Source organism: Cyprinodon tularosa, unplaced genomic scaffold, assembly GCF_016077235.1.
Source record: "Cyprinodon tularosa strain WSP-4 unplaced genomic scaffold, ASM1607723v1 ctg232, whole genome shotgun sequence".
NCBI classification, from domain to species: Eukaryota; Metazoa; Chordata; class Actinopteri; order Cyprinodontiformes; family Cyprinodontidae; genus Cyprinodon; species Cyprinodon tularosa.
In genome coordinates, this window is record NW_024038870.1 from 1,128,749 (window position 1) to 1,146,856 (window position 18,108).

The 18,108-nt window shown below is 40.2% G+C and overlaps 1 pseudogene; it reads left to right on the forward strand.

Annotated features, from left to right (window-relative positions):
• Positions 1 to 684: 684 nt before the first annotated feature.
• Positions 685 to 15,384, forward strand: LOC119784717 (annotated as a pseudogene).
• The last annotated feature ends 2,724 nt before the right edge of the window (positions 15,385 to 18,108 follow it).

Sequence of the window (18,108 nt, forward strand, 5' to 3'; positions counted from 1 at the left end):
ATATGGCTCTTTGAGCAGTTTGGGTGGCCGACCCCTGATCTAGACTGATGAGAATCATACACCAATACTAAGCTACCTCTTCCTTGTTCCAACTATCAGGGAGAAATGTAATATAGGTAAACAGTAATATTTTAATGGTTTGCTTTTTTGTAGAAAATGTTTTTTCCATGTTAAAAAATGCTTTTTTTAAAAAATAAAATATATATGCATAGTAAAGTTACTGGTCTTAAATTCAGTTTACGGAATAGCTAATAATTCAATTGTTAACACCCATGTTACCTTAACAAAAACACTGAATAATTAAATGTAGCCTTCTTCTTTTCTATCTATTTTATTATTTTGAGTTAATAAATTCAAATGGTTTAAGGCAAATGGTTTCTTGAAATCCTTTCAGTTCAAATTACTCATCACGTTTCACATTAAAGAGAGGGCGGGAAGGGAAGTGGCACTTTGACCGCAAATGACCTCCATGAAGGAATTGCTGAGGGTCAATTCCCACGAAACAAACTTTCCGGTTTCTAAACGAATCAAACATGCAAAAAGTTTGAACTAATGCAAACACTAGAGCTGAAGGATAAAATCAGATCAGGATGTCCTCCTGTTTGTAGGTGTAAAGTAGGCAGCCCCTGCAGCAGCGCGCGCTCATCCACCGCCTGCCCCGCCTGCTGATCAGCGCGCGCGGCTCATCTGGTCCCGCTGCTGTCGCACTTCATCCAGCCCAGGGGACAGGAGAGAGGAGGAGAGCTGTGCGCATCCTGGGAGCCATTATCACCGGTTAATAAACACACTCAGGTAGGAGTTCACTGTTGTTAGAATAAATGGATATAAACCGAATAAACTTGTTTTTATTTGATTAAAGATGCATTTATGTATTGTTCTTATTAAATCAGTAGATGAGGGCGGGTCAAAGTCTGAGTCAGTCGCTTTATATGCTTTAGATCGATTGAGATATGTTTTTAAGTTTGATATTTGGCTAAAACAAATAAAGGAATAAACAGCAAAAAATTAAATTAAGTAGTTATGTTTTTTTCCATTCAAAGGAGTTGATTTTAAGCTAAATTTGCTTTTAAATTGTGTCCCACTGTTTTTAAACAATGCTTAAAAACTATATAAAATTTTACAGAGTTAAAATATAACATATTTATCATAAAATTATGTATACACAGACGACAAGAGGTCTTACTTAAAAAAGAAAACTATTTCACTGCATAGCTGGAAAAAAGGGAAATAGTTTCATATCATAAACAAGTTAAATGAAACCCCTGTCAGGGAAAGTTTGGGAAGATCTGATATGACTGATATGTGAAAATTGTATTTGCATAGGTCCAATTTGTTTTGATAACAATCTTATACATCTGGTTATATATCTCTTTGTGTTCTTTACTGACGTCTGTCATGATTCTGTTCTTTGAGAACTTTTTGTTCTGTTTAATATGGTCGCATTATAAGATTATTATTAACTTGAGCAGCAATCTTCTCCTTTGCCATGATCCACTCCTTTGCAGGTGCAGGGCTGTTTCGCTGTCTTTTAAACACATTCTGCTTTCTTTTTCATTATGGCTTTCCATACTTACGCATTTGCTAAAGTCTGAGTGGTTCTACTTAGAGTTGATTGAACTGATTCATAGCAGCCGTTGAGAAACCCAATACTCAGAGTTCCTAACCTTAGGCTAGATAGATTTAGGGTTAGAGATTTGAGTCTGAGTTTGTTAAAACTGCTTTGTGAAACAGACCCCTCTGCAGTTCCTCATTGCTGGATCCTCGTCGTTCTTTAGGTTTATTCCTCCCAAGTGTCTGTCCTAGTTTTTTTGTTCTTAAGTTTTCTTGCCGATCCATTTGTAACTACGGATTTAGTTTTTTTTTTATTTCTTAATAAAATTAATTTTGCAAAAAAAAAAAAAATTCGTTTCTGCAATTGAGTCCACTAAAACATCCACAAACCCCAAAAACTGCATGTTTAGGAAGGGCGCTTATGTAGCTAGTATCAGTGTTGCCTCTGGAACCGTCTTGTTTATTATTGTTTCTATGATCTGAAAGTGAAACTGCTTTTCACAAGAGCAGATTCTTCTTCAGATTTATGGATCAAATTCAAGAATCTACATACACCTGCACATCTACATTAGTAAGATCATCTCTGACTGATGCATCTATTTTAGCAATTCCCCATAAATAAGTAAATAAAGCAGCGGATCACCAAACACAAGCATCATTAAATATTTCTCTTTATAGCAATCAGTCATTAAAAAACAAACAGTCATATTCATTTAATTTTGAAACAGCTTTTAGACTTAAATTAGTAATTTATAAATGAGTTATTCTGTACAGAACTAACTATAGAGACAAACAAATAGAGGTTTTAGTCTTTGGCTTACAAAATAGATAAGCAGATAAACACAGAAATAAAACAGAATAGCAACGATGTATTAACCTCTTACACCCTAAGGGGGTATAAATAAATTTCTGCCTGACAAAAACAAACAAAAGTCAATAACTTATAGCCTCACAGCTATTGGATTTAAGAAGAAACTTTTGGTATGTCTGTAAAGGTAAGATGTCATAGAATGGTTTTCTGGTGTCAGAAAGCCATTCTAAGATGTTTTTTACATCAATACTGGGGGTTTGTTAAAATTACGAGGTCACGTAGCAGCTGGACCCACCGGTGGGTCCGTAGGGTTCTAGGGGTTAAGGGAAAGGTTTAGATGAACTGAGGTTAGGTGAGGACTTTCAACAAATGGAGTAAGAGTTAATAATTACATTAATAGCTAAAATAGGCTTTACCACTACACCCCACTGGAGCTAGAAAAAAGTAAGAATGTTTTTAAAAGACAAAGAAGCTGCAAGCAGAAGAAGGTTGCTGCTCGAGTTAATGCATAAGTTTATATGAAGTGGGTTAGCCGTTTTTACATGTATTAAAAGCACTCTACTCTCTGTTGTTCCATTTGTAGAACACTAAGATAATATTCTTCCTGATCAAAATCAAACTCCTAGACTAAACTGTAATTATATCTTTTTTATTATTTAACAATAACATTTTTGCAACAGAAACTGAATGTTAGAGAGTAAAAAAAAAAAAACGGTACCAGTGAGAGTTAAGTTTTATTCATCTAGAAGTCTGTTTTGACATTTATCAGCTTGACTTAATGTGTTTTTATGATATCTGAAATATATTTCTTCATAGTCAAAATATATAAATAATACAAATAAGGACCTGTATAATGAGGATGCCCCCACCCATCCTCACGACCTTCTACAGAAGCACCATAGAGAGTGTTCTAACCAGGTGTCTCACTGTGTGGTGTGGAGGCTACAGCGCCTCAGAATGAGAGAACATGAGAAGAGTAGTGAGAACAGCAGAGAATATCATCGGGGCTCCTCTTCCCTCCTTAAAAGACATTTAATCTTTGCTTTTTATGTATAATTTGGAGTTCCTAAATAGCTGCTTTAAATCCTAGGAGTCATTAGTGACAGCGCAGAGGAAGCTCCTGAGGTTTGACATTGAATTGAGTAAACAGCTTAAATCCCCTTGTTGCTCAAAATAATTTATAACAGCATAACATGCTTAACATTTATTTGTATTATCAGAAATGTTTAATATGTTATTTTCTTCATATCCCATTGAGGCTGCTGTTGCCTCACACAATTTAGAAATTTAATTACAACAAAGGTTTCTGTAATATCAACCCTATTCTTAATTACTGTCATGATGGGTTACTGAGAGGCCCAAGATGCAGAACACCACGGAGACAGAATAAAAGTTTAACAGGTTTATTGTTTCACAATGCACATGGAAATAACACTGGTACTGGTTCAGGACTGGGGGGCTGGTTCACTGGAGTCTGTGTGGGAGACAGTTCAGTTAGCGTTGGCTCAGTTGAGTTTGAGTTTTAAGGTTTTCAGGTTTGTACCTTGAGGAGTCCTGATAAAGCCTTGAGGGAGGAACTGTTGGGGTCCAGAGAATGTTTTTTTCAGCAGAGTCCGATAACTGCTTCAGCGTCTTACTTCTAGCGTGAAGGCAGACCTTGGTTCTGAGTTTCCAGCTCTTAGTCCAGAGCTGCATTGGAATCCAGAGAAGAGTCTTCAGGTTTGGCTCAGAGGGCAGGCTCGGCAGGTTAAGCTCTTCCAGAGCTTCACAGGAGAAAGACAGGTTTCCTGAAAGCAGAGACAAAGGGTTAGAATCTAGTCTGGATTCAATGGCAACAAAGGTTCTCAGAAGATACTAGGCTTAGGTGCTAACCAACTGGATTTAACACTGCGGCGTCGAGGCAAGGTCTGAAGACAGCTTATATACTGTGGATCCACTGATGATGAGATGCGCCTCAGGTGTGTCGAAGGCTCAGCTCAGGAGGATCCATCGCGGACTCTGCTGGAGAGAGATGGAACTTCTCCAGCTCCCAACAGTACCCCCCCCTCAACGACCGCCTCTTGGCGGTCCGGAAAATGTCGATGGGAGGGAGCGCTCATACTCCTCGATCAGCGATGGGTCGAGGATGTAGGAACCAGGAACCCACTGGCGATCCTCCGGACCGTAGCCCTCCCAATCGACGAGGTACTGCCAACCGCGACCTCGCCGACGGGAGTCCACGATCCGGCGGACGGTGAAAGCAGGATGTCCATCGACTTCCAGGGCGGGTGGAGGGGAGTCGAATGGAGGGCACAAAGGACTTGAGATGACAGGTTTGACCTGAGAGACGTGGAACGTGGGGTGGATGCGAAGAGTCGGGGGAAGTTGCAGGCGTGTGGCTGATGGGTTGATGACCTGGATAATCTTGTATGGACCGATGAATTTTGGTGAAAGTTTACGAGACATCACCTTGAGGGGGATGTCCCGGGTGGACAGCCATACCTCCTGTCCAACCGAGTACTTTGGGGCAGGACGTCTTCTTGAGTCGGCGAAGCGTTTGGTCGTTTCCGTGGAGCGATTGAGAGTGGCGATGGTGTCTCTCCAGATGCGTTGGCATCGACGGATGTGCTGATTTACTGATTGGACCGAAATCTCTCTCTCGTCTGCGGGAAAAAGTGGAGGTTGACTGACCTGAAATGGTGACTGACCTGTGGAAGCTGACTTGAGAGAGTTGTGGGCGTACTCGATCCATGTGATGTACTGGCTCCAGTCGGTGGGATTATTGGAGGTTAAACATCGAAGGGTGGACTCGAGCTGCTGATTCATCCTCTCGGTTTGACCGTTGGACTGAGGGTGATAACCGGAGGTTAGTGAAGACTTACAGTTTAGGGCAGAACAGAACGCCTTCCAGACTTGGGAAATGAACTGGGGCCCACGATCTGAGAGTATTTCCTGTGGGATTCCATGTAGACGAAAAACGTGTTTAATCAGGAGCTGAGCAGTTTGAAAAGCCGTGGGAAGTTTCCTGAGGGGGATCAGATGACAGGACTTTGAAAATCGATCAACGATGGTAAAAATTGTGGACATACCTCGGGAGATGGGGAGACCAGTGACGAAGTTGATAGCGATGTGAGACCATGGACGTGTGGGGACTGGGAGAGGATGCAACAGACCAGAGGGTGGTTGGTGAGAAGCCTTATTTCTGGCGCAGGTAGAGCAGGCCAAAACATGTTCTTTGACATCCTTGTGAAGGGTAGGCCACCAGAAACGTCTAGAGATTAAGGCAACGGTTCTGCTCACCCCCGGATGAGCGGAAAACTTGGCAGAATGCATCCATTGTATCAGGCGAGATCTAACAGAAGAAGGGACATAAGTTCGGTTTGGAGGACCGTTACCTGGGTCAGGTTCAGAAGCCAGGGCAGAGTTAATAAGATCGGTGATCTCCCAGGTGACCACTCCAACAGTGCAGGATGCGGGAAGGACAGGTTCAGGCGTCTCGGATTGATCAACGGAGTAAAGACGAGAGAGAGAATCGGGTTTGACGTTCTTGGATCCGGGTCTGTAAGAAATTATGAGGTTGAAACGAGAGAAAAATAGGGACCACCTTGACTGACGGGGGTTGGCCTGTTTAGCAGACTGGATGTAGGCTAAGTTCTTGTGATCTGTCCAAACAAGAACCGGGTGCTCAGCTCCCTCCAGCCAGTGTCTCCATTCTTCCAATGCCAACTTGATAGCCAAGAGTTCAAGGTCTCCAACGTCGTAGTTCTGCTCTGCGGGGGAAAGTCTACGAGAGAAGAAGGCACATGGATGAACTCTTTGATCCGAGTCGAGTCTTTGAGATAAGACTGCCCCCACACCAGAATCGGAGGCGTCTACTTCGAGGATGAATTGTTTAGATGGATCAGGCTGGATCAGCACAGGAGCTCTGGAAAACAAAGTCTTAAGTTTATCGAATGCTGTTTGTGCCTCGGGGGTCCATTGGAAGGTTCTTTTGATTGAAGTTAGAGAAGTTAGTGGAAGAGCTGTTTGACTATAGTTCCTGATGAATCTTCGATAAAAATTGGCGAAACCAAGGAATCTCTGCAGCTGCTTACGGTTTTCAGGAACCGGCCACTCCAAAACTGCCTTCATTTTATCTTCAAAAGGCTTAACCTGCCCGCCCTCGAGCACAAACCCCAAAAAGGTGACTGAAGACTGATGAAACTCGCATTTCTCGGCTTTGACAAAAAGTTTGTTCTCTAGTAATCTTTGTAACACCAGGCGAACATGTTTCTTATGCTCAAAAAGGTCTTTAGAATAAATGAGTATGTCATCAATGTAGACGAACACGAACACATTCAAAAAGTCTCTGAGAACGTCATTCACTAAGGCTTGGAAACATGCAGGGGCATTAGTTAGACCAAAAGGCATAACCAAATATTCAAACTGGCCCACTCATCTCCATCTCGAATCCTGAGGAGGTGGTAAGCGTTCCTTAAATCAAGTTTGGTGAATACAGTAGCCCCTTGGACAGGTTCAAATGCAGAAGCGAGTAGTGGGAGAGGGTACTTATTTTTAATAGTTATTTGGTTCAGGCCTCTGTAATCAATACAGGGTCTTAGTGAACCGTCCTTCTTGCCAACGAAAAAGAACCCTGCACCCAACGGAGAAGAAGATGGGCGAATTATTCCGGCAGCTAAAGACTCATTAATATATTTTTCCATGGTTTCTCGTTCAGGTTTGGAAATATTATAAAGTCTGCTGCTGGGAAGGGGTGCTCCAGGTAATAGCTCAATCGCACAGTCATATGGTCTGTGTGGTGGAAGGGACGTAGCACTGACCTTACTGAAGACAGGAGCCAAATCATGGTACTCGGAAGGGACAGAAGTAAGGTCAGGAGAGTCCATCTCCCCCCCACCTCTAGGGGACCCTACAGCGGGAGATGCCGAACGGAGGCATGTTTCATAACAAAGAGTTGACCATGATTCCACATGACGATCAGTCCAGTTAATATGGGGATTATGTTTTTCCAACCATTCAAAACCAAGCACCAGAGGGGAACATGCGGAGGGAAAAACGAAAAATGTTAAGGTTTCAGGATGATTACCTGAGATTAGTAGCTCGAGAGGTTGGTTTGATGGGTGACCTGGTGGAGTTTCTTCCCGTCAATAGCAGAGACACGAAGAGGCTGGGTTAGAGGAACGGTTTCAATTTGAAGCTGCTGGACAACATTTAAGTCAATTACATTTCGTTCACAGCCTGAATCAATGAAAGCAGAAAAAGAGAGGTTCTGATCTGAGAAGAATAAAGTGGCAGGGAGCATCAGACGAGGAGATTTTTCAGAGTTAACATGGCCCGCCATACTCCTCAAAACCTCTGACGGGCCCCGGCTTTTGATTTAGCTGGGCATGAAGCGATGAAATGACCACTCTCACCACAGTAGATACACAGTTTGCTCAGAAAACGTCTTTGTCTTTCCTCAGGAGTCAGCCTAGTATGTCCAACCTGCATGGGTTCGATTTCCGTCTCTCCAGTATGAGAGGCCTGAACAGGCAAAGGGAGAGACTGGGTTTTAGGTCTCGGTTTGGACAAATGTTCTGTGGGAGCAGAAAAAACAGTCATATTATTAGAAGCAGGGGCTGAGGCAAAGGAACCCTGATTCCTATATTTGGAGCTGTTTCTAGCTCGGATTCTGTTATCCAGCTTAATTGTCAGGCGGATTAATTCTTCGAGTGTTGCAGGTTCGTCGAGGGTTGCTAGTTCATCCTTGATGCTTTCGTTAAGAGCCATAAAATAAGCCCCCTTTAAAGCACTTTGATTCCATCCGGAAGCAGCAGCTTTTACCCGGAAGTTAATGGAGAACTCCGCCACAGAAGAACTTCCCTGTTTAAGGTTAAAAAGAGCACGAGAGTCAATGGTTTGATCAGTTTCTTGGTTGAATAAATTCAGAGACAAAATCGGTGTATTGACAATTGAGGCTTTCGTCAGAGGCAAACCTTGCCTGAGCCCATTCCAGGGCTCTTCCTGTCAATTGGGACAGAATGAAAGTTATCTTTTTATAATCCTTGGGAAAACTGCCAGGAGAGTTTTGAAAAATTAAACGACATTGAAACAAAAATCCTTTGCAGTCCTTCATATTACCAGAAAATTTCTCCGGTAGACTTGGGCGGAACTCAGGTGATGACGTCACTGCCGGTGACCTCGGAGGCGGAAGTGGACCCGGAAATGGTTGCACTGTCGACGTGGCATTAGCACTGCTCATGTAGTTAGCATAACTCTGAAGCATATGATTATGAGAATCAACCACACGGTATAACTCACGGAGGGTTTGAGTTTGTCCCTGGATTTGAGTGTCCTGCTCCTCCAATCGACGGCGGAGGTGATCTGCTGGGCCTTGTGTTTGGCCGCAGTGTTCTGTCATGATGGGTTACTGAGAGGCCCAAGATGCAGAACACCACGCAGACAGAATAAAAGTTTAACAGGTTTATTGTTTCACAATGCACATGGAAATAACACTGGTACTGGTTCAGGCCTGGAGGGCTGGTTCACTGGAGTCTGTGTGGGAGACAGTTCAGTTAGCGTTGGCTCAGTTGAGTTTGAGTTTTAAGGTTTTCAGGTTTGTACCTTGAGGAGTCCTGATAAAGCCTTAAGAGAGGAACTGTTGGGGTCCAGAGATTGTTTTGTTCAGCAGAGTCCGATAACTGCTTCAGCGTCTTACTTCTAGCGAGAAGGCAGACCTTGGTTCTGAGTTTCCAGCTCTTAGTCCAGAGCTGCATGGGAATCCAGAGAAGAGTCTTCAGGTTTGGCTCAGAGGGCAGGCTCGGCAGGTTAAGCTCTTCCAGAGCTTCACAGGAGAAAGACAGGTTTCCTGAAAGCAGAGACAAAGGGTTAGAATCCAGTCTGGATTCAATGGCAACAAAGGTTCTCAGAAGATACTAGGCTTAGGTGCTAACCAACTGGATTTAACACTGCGGAGTCGAGGCAAGGTCTGAAGAAAGCTTATATACTGTGGATCCACTGATGATGAGATGCGCCTCAGGTGTGTCGAAGGCTCAGCTCAGGAGGATCCATGGCGGACTCTGCTGGAGAGAGATGGAACTTCTCCAGCTCCCAACAATTACTTTCACTGCTTGTTTCATAACAATTTAATGCCTATTGTCTTTTTTTATTTTGAATGTTGTTTCTGTTGAATCGCCATTGGTTTTGGGTAAATACCGCATGATGATAAATAACCTAAAACGTTTAAGATGCAGTCAAAAATTGTAGTGTCCCACCTAGGTGTCATTTGTAGTCTCGCCACCAGATGGAAGAAAAGTGATTCCGATAGGATAGATTGTATCTGAAGAGCATTAACAGCACCTGAGTTGCATTAACATGAGAAGAAGTTGTGTAGAAGGGGATAAATATACAAGACAGGGCTAGCTACAGTTTGGTAGTAGTAGTAAAAACTAAAATATATCATAGACAATCTGTTATTGTTAGGCTATTTATTGTGATTACTGTAGAAACCAAAATGAAACATAAAGAAATAAGAAAAAATCTAGGGTCAGCTTGGAGCTATAATAACAAAATAAAATCTATTTAGACTTTCCTGCAACAAATATTCTAATCATCTGTCAATGGTCTGTGTTAAAATGGACCACAATTTTTCTGACTCTACAGAGGTCAGATAGCACAAACAATTATCAAGTAAAGGTGGCTGTTCTGGAAATACTAAACAGAAAGTAAAAAACAAAAAAGATACGGTAAATTAAAAATATATTCTAAAATATAGATGTTTCCAACTTCATTAATTAATTATTAAGTATTTCCTTAGTTTAATCGGTCTCTTCAGAAAATGAGAGGAATTGAGAAGGTTGTGAGTTAGCAAACAGCTTCATGGAGACCAAGGATCAAAGCTGGACGATACAGGGATACAGCTGTGGAGTTAAGACAAAGTTATCTACATTTAAGGTGGCGTTCTGTAAGGAAATCCCTTAAAGCAACGGTTGTGAAATTAAATGTAAAAAAGATCAAGAGGAACAATTTTCAAGGTAGTAACTATGTGAAACGAAAATGCAAAAATGTGTTTCGATTAACCAGTGAATTAACCAGGCAATGCAAAGCGAAATGTCATGAAATATTTAAGCTTTGGTTAGCAGTAATAAACAAAAATTAGAGGTCGCCAGCTATCGCTGACCACAAGTCAATTATGAATCAAAGTTTTAATGGCTGTGTTGCAATTGAGTAAGATGTGCGTTCTTTATCATGTCAGCTGATATTAGTGATGGTTCAAGCCATTTAAAGATGTTGAAAGATGTTTCTAAAGTTTTCATGCAAAGAGATTTAAAGAGACTTTATTTGTCACCTAGCCTGGGGCGGCACTCAAGCAGGTCGAAATGTTCTGTTTTGGTACAGCCCATCCAAGAAAGGACAAAACACACAGAAAGAAAATACACAGACATGGGGGGACGAGGTGTCAGACGCCTTGCTGCCCTAAAACTTATTATTTGTATTGTAAACCAGTGGTTCCCAACCTTTATTTCTTGAAGCCCCCTCCTGCTGAAGTCCAAGACAAGCCCAGCCCCCCAAGCCTTACACAGGCCCGCGCAAACGTATCAAAAGATTAAAGTGATTTGTAATGAACATTTATTTATTTGAAAAATAAAGAATAAATGGCAGCTATGTCATTTTTTTCATATTATTTTTGATTAATAATGTATTTTTATGTCAACGGGTGTACAGTGCACAGAGATTAACTACAAATTCCAAAAAAGAGAGCTAACATATAAACTTTATACCTAAGCTTAACTTTCATCAGCATGTCCACATTTTCAATATATTTTCCAGTTCTAATTTACAAACATGCATAAAGTAAAAAAAAACAAAAAAAAACAGTCCCATATGATCATACACACACAACTACTTTCAGAAACCAGTACTAATCTTGTAACTTTTTTTTTACTTCTTATTTGTTCAGTTACCGTATTTTCACGACCATAAGGCGCACCGTACTAAAAGGCGCAGTCTCAGTTATGTGTGCCATTACTGTATTTAATAGGGATGCACGATATAATCGGCCCCCTATCGGCCTATATCGGCCTTAAAACTGAATATCGGACATCGGCCACCCCACCGATATTTAACCCGATATTTGATCAGCTTCTGAGTTTCTAAAGTCTAAAAAAAAAAAATACTACTTCTTCTTCCTCAAAAACTCCTTTTTTACAGACTTAAAAACTTCTAAAGACGAGGGAAAAAATATTGATACATTAAAATATCACAATATCTTCATATGCGGATATATTGCCATTTAAAAACACCATATCAATCTCTTTTACTAATGAAATATTGGTATATGTCATCGTTATGCTACGAAATCCCCCAAAAATTCATGAAATATTGCCATATTTTTATATGTTGATATATTGACGCGGTATCGATCTATTTTACTAACAAAATCTCACAAGAATTTGCAAAATATCACGAGAGTTTGTAACAGAACGATGAAATTTCACCAGATTTTGAAAGTAAAATAGATCGATCTTGCGTTTTTAAAAATCAATTTGATATCAGCATATGAAAATATATTTGAGTATATTATTTTTCAAAGTGTCAGAAATGGATAACAAAACTGCTTTTTTCAATGACTACTTATTTTTGTCCAGCTTTAACATCGGTAACGATATCGGTTATCGGCTACATGAGTTTTAAAATATCGGCATATCGGATATACTACTTCAGCAGTTTAAGTTTTCTAATGCTTGTGCAAAACCCTAAAAGCTACACGTCAAATCTCAGCTTTTGCATTGAGTTTTCTTTTCTCTGAGGACTGCACTTCCTCTTTAAATTCCTCTTCTGCCGTTTTTTTTTTTTTTTATATGTGCACATTTGATCAGCAGTGAAATCAGCTGTTCAAAATGGAAACTGCAGTAAAAGCTGTCCCCTAAGTTAAGGGTATGATGATTAGAGCTAAGTTCTGTAATTTGGAATTCTTGACTTTTAGCGTGCAAATAAAAAAAAATGCACAGTTTTAGATTCCATTATTAGGCCCAAGCAGCATTAACCAGAGATGGCAAAAGTACTCACTTTTCGTACTTGAGTAAAAGTACAGATACTTGTGTTAAAAAATACTCTGGTAAAAGTGGAAGTACTGATTAAACTTCTTTACTCAAGTAAAAGTAACAAAGTACAGGCTTGTAAATTTACTTAAAGTATAAAATTAAAAGTAGAAACCACTTTTTTCATGCCGTTGCCTACATTTTAAGTGGATGTCTGCCAATAGGACTAGATCTCCGTTGTGTTCATTTTCAATCATCTCGTCGTCCATACTACTATGCTAACGCCACCTCCACCAAACTGCAATGATTTGCCGCAAATGAATACCGCCGAATCTGTCGATTCATCTTGTAGTGGTGCGTCAAATGCAACGTAGATTGCCGTCCATTTAGATTGTATTTGGTATTGATGACGTGAAAAAATATAATGGTAACTCCATTGAAATGATTCAAAACTAAAGTAACGAGCCAATTTTTTAAAATGTAAGGAGTAGAAAGTACAGATATTTGTGTAAAAATGTAAGGAGTAGAAGTAAAAAGTCGCCATAAAAATAAGTAGTAAAGTAAAGTAAAAATATCTGAAAAATCTACTTGAGTACAGTAACAAAGTATTTTTACTTCGTTACTTTCCATCTCTGGCATTAACATTGTAAAGGCTCATTGGAAATCAAATGTTTTTCATTTGCCTAAAAAAACATTGAAGTAGTGAAGTATTTTTAAGGCAGAAAAATGTATGAAATAACCAATAGTATTGTGCTAAATCTATTTTCTTTTTTTTTTTTGCTAAAGGGCTTTGCTTTTCCATTTGATCCCATATTGTTGTTGAGATTTCATCTGGTTTTGGACCTAAAGAGCAGGAGAGTTGTCCACTCTTTGTCAAGTAGGTGGTATGATTAGTTTTTAATGATAGATGTTCATAAGTATTTCAGCCTATAATACTAATATATCTCATCTATCTTTGACTTATTTCCGACAGATGTCTGTCCCCTTGCAAGAAGAAAAGGCAGATCTACTGAAATCCCGGGGGCTGATAAACATTCATGACCTTTAGAGTTAACTTCAACCTAAAGCAGATCAATTTAACACCTTGAAGCAGAAAAAGAGTTGTTGTTCTCCTTCACCAAAAACTGACAGTAACCTTGAGCTATGGTATTTCGCAACAGAGCTATGAGATTTTGCTACAGAATTAATTTCAAAACTTGGATTTTCCTCATGCTCCTGCAGGGGGCAGCATTGTTGCTGTTCTGCAACTGGTACTACCAGCTTGGCTCAGCAGACTCTGCCCCTCCAGACCGTAAAGTTCACGTTTTGCTCCTTTCATCATGGCGATCTGGTTCATCCTTCATGGGTCAAGTGTTCAGTCAGCACCCTTCAGTTTTCTATCTCATGGAGCCTGCATGGCATGTTTGGAGCCAAATCAGAAAATCTGGTTCAAGGACTCTACGAATGGCTGTTAGGGATCTAATGCGGAGCTTGTACCAGTGTGACTTCTCTGTGATGGATGCCTACATGTCAGATAAGAGAAAAGCGTCCTCCTTTTTTTTGTGGTACCAGAGTCGGGCTCTGTGCTCGCCTCCTCTCTGTGGCTTCACTCCATTTGGTCAGATAAGCAATACGGATCAGTGCCAAAAGGAATGTAATGGTCGACCTTTTGAGATGGTGGAGAAAGCCTGCAAAATCTACAGCCATGTGGTCTTCAAAGAGACTCGATTTTTTGAACTGGAATCCCTTCACCCTCTTCTTAAAGACCCCAACCTTGACCTTCGAATTATTCATCTTATCCGGGATCCTCGGGCTGTGTATCGGTCAAGAGAGCAGTCAGCCCTAGACCTCAAGATGGATAATGCCATCGTCTTGGAGCACAAAAACGTAACAGCAGCGGAGGAAAATTATGAAGTCATGCAAGAAATCTGCCGAAGCCACATCCGAATCAATCAAAGTGCCACCCAGAACCCTCCTCCGTTTCTAAGAGGTAGATACAAATTGGTCCGTTATTAAGACGTAACACGCAATCCGCTTCAGGAGATCCACGATATTTATGAATTTGTAGGTTTAGAGATGACTGATGAGATGGCAGCATGGATAAATAATATGACCCGTGCAAAGCGAAAAGTTAAGGTACAAAGTGCTTTTCAGATTAACTCCAGAGATACTGTTCAAGTGTCCCAAGCTTGGCGCACAACGCTCCCCCACAACAAGGTCAAACATGTTCAGGAGGTGTGTAAAGAGGCCATGTCATTGCTTCACTACAAGACAGTTGGCAGTGAGGAAGAACAGAAGAGACTAGATATTGATCTGTACAGGCCAGGAAAGCCAAAAGGGTTTGCTTGGGCACCTGCTAAACCCCCAGATAAAGGGAGCAACTAAAACATATTAAGTCATAAAAAGACAACTTTAAAGAACTGTGTTCTGTGTCAGATCCAACTGGAAGCTACACCTTAGACGGTTCAACAAAGACCTTTTGAACTTTACTATGAACATAGCAATACACTGATGCTGTAATTAATTCTATAAGAAAAATCTCTCTGTTCATTTGTTAAGAAGATCTAAGTGAGGAGTAGGAGACATGTCTGTTTGTATTTGTATGTCGGTGATTAGGAGATATAAGTGAAGAGATAGACAATTAAGGTATTACATGACAGTTCTTTTTGTATTTGTATGATGGTGTGGAAAAAAGAAAAGTTAATGCAAAAGCTAGGATACAAACAAAGAAGGTAAACTCAGCTGCAGCTTTGCTAAAACTTAGTGAAGTCTTTTCAAAAGTGGGGTATTAGTTTTAAAAAAAGCCAAACATAATTTGGAAGAAACATTCTTTGCAGCGCATGTTTATTGTCTTGTCCTTTTGTACATGTTCATGTAACCATCCTAAGCAACGTTATGGAAGAGAAACAGTGGTGAGGTGAGTGATTTTATTGAATTAAGGTGTTTGATTGTGTCACAGATCTATAAGAACTGGTTCTGGATCAATTTTGCCATTTTCTAAGTTGTGCCACTATTGCCCCTTTGTATTATATCATACCTATTAACAAAGCCTACACCAAGGTGTATATGGTAATTTTCAGTATGGTATGTTTTTAAAAATAAATTTCTGTCCATCATCTTCTTATTCCGTCAAAGGACACCCTCACACCTAAGGACAATTTATAGAAGCCAATTAACAAAACTGTCAGTATTTAGACTGTGGGAGGAAGCAGAAGTGCCTGGAGAGAATCAACGCATGCACAGGGAGAACACTGAAACTCCATTCAGAAAGACCCTGTGCCAGGAAATGAACCTGGAACCTTCTTGCTGCAAGACAGCAGGGCGACAAAGCAAAATTAAGTTCCAATGTCTTTAAAACATCCCAGCTAGATTATTGTGAGTCTCTTAACAGGCCCGATCGCTATTGCCTCTTTATCTTGTTCAAAATCCAGCAAAGGAACTTTTAACAGGAATAAATAAGCAATGATACATCACATTAGGAGATAACGTTATTACACCTGCTCCTATCTATTTTGGGATTAATTAAGGAGGTTTTCTCATTTGTTTTAAGTTCCTTGAAGACCTTACTCCTGTACATTTCTGCACTCTGCTGTACACTATTCCCCATCTTATTCCCTCATGTAAGCTGACTAGATGCTATTGGTGGTTCCTAAATCTCAAATCGAGTGGTAGTCTAGCGCTTTCTGTTGTGGCTCTAAAGCTCTGCAACCAGCATTTGACTGCGAATATGGAAAATGTTAGTTTGTTACCTTGCAGCAGGAAGGTCCTGAGATTAACTTGTAACATAACCACTATAATGTTTTCTTGTATAAGTACATTACATTGTAGAGATAACAAGCTGTTTGGTAGAAAAGTTATTATTTCATTAGTAATATTATTTCGAATTCCAGCTGGTTAAAACTGATGTTGGGTATTAAAGTGCATGGGTTTTTTTGGTGTGGAGAAAATTAGTTAATAAAAGGTGGTGTGCGTCGGCACGCCCAGCTTGACGGGAGAGGAGGTTTGTTTGCAAAGTTTACTTCTTAGCAACAATTTGAAGGTGTTTGGTGTTTAACATGTTGATATATCTTTTGTTTTGGTATTTTTTTTATGTAACTTTTGGATTGTTTTTCTTTATGGCTTCTGTGTCTTTCATCCTTTTCACTATTAAATGGCCACATTTCCAAAAGAATGTGGCACACCTACACAGTTACGTTGGTAACAGCCTTCTACCATTTATCAAAAAGATCATTGAAATCAAAGGTTGCCTTTATACTTCTGCAGCACACCTTTAATGACTTGAAGAAGCTCAATATAAAAACAAGTTTCTACACTGGTGATTTACAGTACCAGTAAACCAGTGGTGGCCGGTCAGGGCCTTCAAAGCCTTCACTGCTGGCCTAAAATGTATTTGAATATTAATCAATGCTGCTTCATGGTTAACAATGGACACCGCAGGAAAATAGCAAAGAAAATTGTGCTGTTTAACCAATGCAGATGTGTCTGTGAGTGAGGTGAAGAGTTGTATAAATATGTTTGGTAGCCGCAATAGTGGCGTCACAAATCAACATCCATATCTGCCAGAGCAGATATAGCTTTCTAAAGAAATTAATTGAAATTTAATGTTTCCTTTACACATCTGCAGCACACTTCTAATGTCTTGACGTGGCCCAATATAAAAATAAGTTTCTACACTTGTGATTTACAGTACCAGTGAACCAGTGATGGGCCAAGTTAAGATAGTGACAATCTGCATTTTCGATTTGCTTTTGTTAAAAGGTTTCTGGCCTCAATGGCTGATATTAAATGGAGATACTGAGATTTCCTGCACAAAAAGGGAAGGATATATGTTGTTTAAAAATAATTAGGATCTCTGTTGAGTGTGATATATTTGATTTCAGTGCTTTCTACCCCGTTTTATCTGCATGTGCATTTCCTCAGTGCCAGTTATTACACATACAGTGAACAGGAACCTTTGGCAAAATCCCTTTATTGTCCCACAATGGGGAATTTCTGGTACGTTGTTATGTTATTATGTTATTTTATGTTACTTTATGTAAAGGGAAACGCCTGCCAATACAGCAAACAGTAATAGATAATTAGCAATCCTATATAGGTGTTCATAGATAGCTAGTTAAAAGGGAAAATAAATGACCAGATTCTTGTATTGTAAATCAGCTTGTATGGACTCTAAGAATAGATTGGGTGGAGAAACCATAGATAATATTGTGGTGGCTTTCAACGGTAGAATGTCAAAAAAATCAGGACACCTTCAGTCGATCATCTGATTGCCCCAGGACGGGAGAAGAAGCATTTATTTCAAAGATCAAATTGACATGCTGTCCACTTATCGAGCGCTGAACATTCCAACAGAACACATCTGGCTTTTCTCAACTCTCATTCAAATCTGGGCGTTTATATAGTTTCAACATTGCACTGTGTGGATGCACGCGCACGACTGGACGCTCTGAAGAACCTTCTGGAAGTTCTTGTCCTGTGACCCGATTGCATGCGCGTGGGCCTTAAGACCCTGCTTTGTCAAGACTTGTGACTTCTAGCTTGTAAACATCCTGTTATTGCCCAGATTGGTGCATGACTTCCAGCTCGTAAACATCTTGTCATTGCCAAGATTGGTGCATGACTTCCAGCCTGCTTGCTCTGTGTTATCAAGTGAGCTTAAGGTCACAATAACATAAGGCAACACAATTTGCTTCTATAATATATGTAGACATCTCATTGGATGCTGTCAGCAGCAAGGCCGATGTGCCTACAGGGCAGCCATCTTGGATC